The sequence below is a fragment of the Calidris pugnax genome, unplaced genomic scaffold, assembly GCF_001431845.1.
Source record: "Calidris pugnax isolate Ruff unplaced genomic scaffold, ASM143184v1 scaffold199, whole genome shotgun sequence".
Taxonomy (NCBI): domain Eukaryota; kingdom Metazoa; phylum Chordata; class Aves; order Charadriiformes; family Scolopacidae; genus Calidris; species Calidris pugnax.
Genome location: NW_015090970.1, coordinates 860509 through 867174, shown reverse-complemented (window position 1 = coordinate 867174; position 6666 = coordinate 860509).

The window sequence follows — 6666 nt, the reverse complement described above, 5'->3', positions numbered from 1 at the left end:
TAGCCCCGGTATAAAAGGAGGCGGTGGCGGCGGTCCCAGGCCGAGCGGGGCGGAGCGGAGCGGAGCGGGGCCGGGCCCGGCCCGGCACGGCCGCCGGGCCCCCCCTCACCGCCGTCCCCTCAGCGCTGGGGGCTCGCCGCCGGGCCGAGGGGAGACCCCCGGCCTGAGGTGGCTGAGGGGACCCTGCTCCGGGGACGCCCCGAGAGCTGAGGGGACACCCGGGGGGTCTCTGCCTCCCCCTGGGGACGCTGAGGGGTGAGGGGGACACTGAGGGACCCTCACTGACATGAGGGGACCGTGTGTGAGACACCGTGAGGGACCCGCTGTGGGATGGGGGACACTGAGGGGGTGCCTGCCCTGGAAACACCCTGGAAACACCATGACATGCGGGGACACTGGTGGGTCCAAGTTCCAACAGAGACTCTGAGGGACCTGCTGTGGGATGGGGGACACTGAGGGGGTCCCTGCCCTGGGGATGCTGAGGAAGACACCATGAGTGAAGGGTTTGATTTTTCCCCTCACAGCCTGGATTCGTCCCTGGGGGGGACATGGTGGGACTGTACCCAGAAAATGAGGTGGGGAGCAGGAGGGGGAACAAGCACAGCAGTGGAGGCAGGTGCCCTGCTCCACGGGGCTGAGCTGGTGACAAGACACCTCTGGCTCTGGTCGCCCTCGTGTCTCATGGACCCATCTCAGTATTGACAGAGAGGTGTTTAATGCCACTCTTGTACCGTCTCCCTGCGAGGAAAATGCTGGAGCCTGGCGTTTAATGGAAGTCCAGGTTGCTAGCAGAGTTTCCATTTGCTGCACAAAGGTTGCCAAAATCAACGTTTCCCTATGACATTATGAGAGAAATAATGCAAGTAGCTTCTGTGATCTCCTCTGGCCGTAGCCAATTTATGGTCCTGGGCTGGATTTTTCAGAAGGGAAGACTGTTCTCTTCCCTTACCTTGGCCTCTAGCTCAGATGCCCAGTCTGAAGGAGCTATTCTCCAATAATTTTTGATAACGTGCCTCAGACTCCTGTTTTTGAGGCTCATGGCTGCTTGGCAGCCACCCAAGAGCCAAAGAGCAAAAGTGGCAATTCTTAAAGGAGGAAAAATGATGATCTATCACAGGACAGACCGATTCTTTGAGAGCCTGTTCAGAGAAAGAGCTATGCTCTCCCCTTACCTCCTCCGTATTTCCTCTGCAATAACTTCTAAAAGGATTTCTAAGTGAGCAGGAGATCAGAGGCGGGTAGGAGAACAACTCTCACTTTTATGCGCTGTGTGCCCCACGAGGGGAAAGAGTGATGGCCCTTGATGGGCTCTGGTTCTCAGCAGCATTTTGAGCGTGTTCGCCAGAGCCCATCCCAGGCTTGTGGCTGTACACAGCCATCTCAGGAAAGCACGGTTGCTAGGGTGAGTAAATGATCTTTTCAATAGCTACACGTGTTTTAAAATAACGAATATCTCTTGTTTAACTTTCTATACTTTTTATTCTAAAAGTTCACAGGATGGCCAGGAGGAGCAGCCAAACTTCTGTGACTGGAGCAGAATCAATACACTGAATGCATGGTAACGAAGTACACAAAGATGTATGACTCATAGCTATGTAATGTCACACTTGTGTAATCTTTCAATGTAAACTCTTTTCCTCTAATAAAATGTTAGTAAGTGCACAATACGTATATATGGTGCTGTGAGTCAGCCAAGAAAATACACTCTGATGAATTCAGAATGAATGTGAATGTTCCCTTGATAACACGCCCCGAATGTCTGTGTCGGTTTATGTGCTTGTGATTTCAGCAACAGCTATAACAAAATATTTTGTTTCTAGGATATACAGCAGTACGTGTAGGTTTCGCTGAGAAGCTCCAGTCGGATGCTCTCTTCCAGTAGGCACTGGAAGGACGTTTGTTTATAGCACCACGCTGACGCTGTCACCTAACCCTGCTGTGTTTTTTCTTTGCATAAAGGAAATGTTTAGTGGGTAGTGAGGGTGAAAGCCAAGCGCACGATATAATAAATTCACTGCCTTTAGTTTCTTTTTGTTTTCAAGTAAAGCGGCGAAGCTAAAAAACTATAGCGATACTAAAACCTGGTGAGACGAATGTCAGAGTTTATTTACGTTGTGAGTCACTAGTTCTGTACAAAGTGAGTACAACTTTGCCATGACCTTCCACTTGGTCCACGATCGTTGTGCTGACATTTTCTGGCTTTTTTTTTTTTTTCCTGTATGCAACGCTTATTTTAAATACATAAAGCCAAGACCCTGGCAGCGATCTCATTTATGGCATCATCGATCAGGAGTGATGCCACTGGGGTATAAATGGGAAGAACGTGAGATTAGAAAGTATTTGTTAATCAGCTGCGGGTAGAGGAGAACTAAATGATGTGTGATTTGTCTTCCAGCCAAAGAAAACGTAGGCTCGACCATTTTTGTATGCAAAGTTGTTTTTTCGAGGTGTTCCTGCTGATCTATCTCTGTTGTTGCTTTTACACAGAGGGAAAAAAACCAAAACAAAACCAATAACAATTTTTAAGGGATTGCAATCAAGATTCCCCATGTTAAGAGGAGGATGAAAACGGGGGCTGTGTGAGGAGCTGCACCCTCGGTGGAAGCCTGCAGCTGGATGGGTTGGTGAGAATGGCCACGTCACCTGGCTGCTAGAGCACTCTGAGTCATTACAGAACTCAAACAAACAAACAAAAAGCTCCTTTCTCATGAGATTGTTCTCAGAAAATCCTGACTGCACCTAGAGCAAACGTAATAATAGCAGGGTAAACGAGCTGAGAATGAGACCTCTTAGCACCACTGTTCAAAATGACAATACTTGGTAACGCTGTGACGAACCACTTCATATTTAAATGAGGCAAGCATTATCATAGGATTTCCCTGCCTGCATCTCAAATTCCCAGGCTTCTGTTGACTATACAATTATTATTTATTTTTTTTTGCTAATTTAAACTGCAGATTCTGAGTTAATACTTTTTAGAGTCTGCTCTCAAGGAAGATGTAAACAACACTGATGTAAACAACCACATAAAATGAAATATACAGGTATTTTTTGAAGAGGCATTTCTTAATTTGGGGAGAGAGATTTAATCCTGTAGGCCTTTTATCTGATTAAAGTAACGTCGTGAATTAATTGGATAAAGGAGCCTTTTTGACCAGCCCTTTCATGACTGGAGTTGGTTCCCATTCAGGGACTTAAAAGACAAAGGCGAAGCCATCTCTTTGATAAGCTGTAGTTGAAGGGGCTCATTAAGTTTGTAGTTTTCCTTTAATATTTTTTTGTTGTTGTGATTCTCCTCTGAACTATGCGCATGTTTCCAAATTCTTTCTTGAGGGCACTGGAAATGTGGAGCAGCAGACAGGGACGAGTCACCCCTCTTGTGCCTGTCACCACACTTGTGCCCATCAGGTTGCAATGTTCCACTGAAGCTCACCAGTAAAGCCTTCTTCTTCCCCAGTTCTTCCATCACATCTCAGCTTCCCACTCAAGGGCACCACCACCACCACCACCACGTCTATATGCCCCGCACTCAGGGCTGGCTGGAGGCTTTTCCACTAGGTTTAATCGATGGCAATGGTGACAGTCACAGTGGTGACACACGGGGTGAGAGTAAAAGGTGGAGCAGAGCCCTGGAGTCCATGGTGGGGGTGACAGGGGGCCATGGGACAGGGCTGGGGAGCATCCTGAGATGCTGGGAACAGCTGGGATGAATCCAGCTGATTTGGGGCTGCACAGGTGGAAGGGAGAAACTGTGAAAAGTTACCACAAAAAGAGGCATGTGACATTTGCCATCTCCAGCAGAGCAATTTTGCTGCCTCTATTTTTTTTACCTTTTGGCTTAGGTAGGAACCTATTTTTGTCCATGCCAAAAAGCAGAGCTGTTTGCATTTTTCATCACTAGAAGTATGGCCCTAAGCTTGTCTGTGTGGCTGTGGATGGTGTTTGTTTCTGCCTGCGTAGCCAAGCAGTTATAATAATTCTTTAACAATGGCGTGTTCTTCAAATTATGTTGAACTTCCTTGATCTTTGTCATCTAGGACTTTATCAGTAACAAGTTTCTGTTTTCTTCCAGGTCATTGTTAACAACATTGAATGGTAAGTGATGATAAAAAAAGATCAAGAACTAATAAACCGGCTTGATTAAAATTTAAATTAGATTTCAAGATGTATCAGCTTGTGTTTGGACGAGTTTGCGTGTGCACACCATATTGATTTGTCATGTTCTTGTTTCTTTGCTGTGAAAATCATACTGTGCTGAGGTAAAGCCCTACAGAGATTTGCTTGTTACATCAGCGCTGCTGCCTTATTTAAAACACCTCTGTCATTAACTAAACCGTCTTTATTTGTAGTTCTTTTTATGTATCAAGTCCTTCCAGTCTTTTGGCTGGGTTTGTGTAACACTGACAGGCGTATTTGGGTCATTCTGTTTACCCTGTTAAAATATTGACATAATATTAACATTCTTCAAGTCACCTGGGGCTTCCCCACTGTTCTGAAATTGATTGATAATAAACATTAACCATCTGGATATGTCCTTAGTTGGTTCTTTTGAAACACTCACTTATAAGTTACCCAGACCTGGCAACTTAATATTGTTTGAGATGAGTAGCAGTTGTTTTAACATCCTCCTTAGTTACTGGAATGGAAAGTATTTCAACATCATTATTGTCTGATCCGAATACAGCATCTGGCTTTTTCCCAAAGAGAGAACAGAAGTATTTTCTAGCACTTCCGCTTTTTCAGCGCAGTTATTGACAGTTCTATCATTTCCATTCATTGCGATGGCGATCTTAATTCGTTTTAGTGAAAGTCTTATTAACTCAATTCACAAAAATTAGCAAATGTCAAGCCCCGATAGCTTTGATCCACTGCAGGCTTTAGCTCGGCAGCCTTCCATCCTTGCAAAGGAAAAATAAGCTTCAATTCCACTTCAATAAATAAGTTCGTTTATACAGAGAAAACCTTTCTCAGAAATACGCAAGAAAATACCGTTCCCATCATTAAAGTGCGTTCATGGTTAAATAATCATGAAAAAAAATCAGCTGTTTGTTTAACAAATTTAATCGAGGTAATTATGTATTGTTGCTTGAGTTTGCTGGGTGAAGAATGATAGCGTTCAGCTGTGAATGATTTTCTGTCATTTTTGATTTGGGGACTCTTCAAACCTAAACAATTTATGCCAGTGTTTTAATTAACAGCTATGATTAGGTATGTAGCTGGGTTTCTGCCAGCTTTTGCTGCTGTGTGTGTTGAAGGCACATATGCTGTCTTGCAGATGTCCCTTTCAGCTGTCAATTAAAAACACATTTGAGAGAGTTTTGTTTTTTTTTTTTAACAGAATTGTGAAATGATACCAGGGTTTCAAAAGCTCTGCAAGTGTGTTTAATTGTATCGGCGAAACTGCTTAAAATATCAGTCACTGATTATGACTGGCAGATTTCAGTTGTTGCCAAATACTTTTTATTACAGAATCAAACCTCTGGTTAAGAAATGGGCAATAAGGGTGTGGAATAATAGTGGCATAGGTCGGAAAGTACCTATGTGGTTTCATTCAGAAAAATGATTGTTACTATTAACAAATATGTAGTGGCCTCCGTGAGGTCAGAAGCCCAATAAGATGAAGCTCATTTAATTGTGGGACAGAATGGGTGTTACAGTGTGAGATTTCCTACCAGTCACGTCTTTCCTGGTCTGTGTTTTAGGAGAGAACGTGCTTAATTGGTTGGAGATGACAGGGGAAAAAGTAAAATGATGTCTTATCTCTTCTGTCCACTTGGGACAATTAGTAATGTTGTAAGACATGCAGAGTTAACTGGTTTTAGAAGCCAGAAATGTGTTTGGGGTTTAATTAATGCAGGAAAAAAATTCTGTTTGAGAGGACTTCAAAGAACTGATCAGAGGCACTTTTTCTCTCTTTTTAATTTGCGAGATGTGTTGCAGTCTGAGTCAGCGCGGCAGATGCAGATGGCTGTCTTAGCAAACTTTTTTTTGTCACTTTGAAGTTCACAGGTTTTTACTGGGGGAGGAGGAAAGAAAACTGGACAAAGCTGAAAACCAGCCACAGGGAGAGAATTGGTTTTTTTTTTCCCTTTATGCAGAATATCTTTATGGGTTATGGTTTTATCTGCTAGGTGGAGGTTTAGACACCAAACACATAAAGTAGGATTTCATACAGGGCGTAGGGTGAAAAGCCTTGTTTAACATGACGAACATGTGGGGTTTAATTCTCATTTATAAAATACCTTCTTTGTGCTGCACCTGTATTATTTATTAGTCATATGTCCTGCAGTTGAGTAATGGGAAATACTGGAGCAAGCATTTCATTAACTGTGACACTGTTAATTGGTATTGCTCGCTGCCTGGAATTACTTTCCCTGTTTGAATACATGGAAGTATGAATCAGAGCTGAGTGAATTGGCCAGTGAGAGGAAGACAGGCATCTTCGCATGATAGGCTGGATGTATAGAGCAGCTGATCTCATTTGTCTTCCTGGACTATAAAGTCAAGTCCTTTTCAGACTTAGATCACTACAGTATTCAGAATGGTATATATTTACTTTTTTTCCATGATCACAATTAGTTATATCACTATGATTAAGCCTTGAAACTTCAGTGGGATATTTTGGGATAGACTTTTTTTTTTCCAGCCAGTCCATTGTTGTGACCA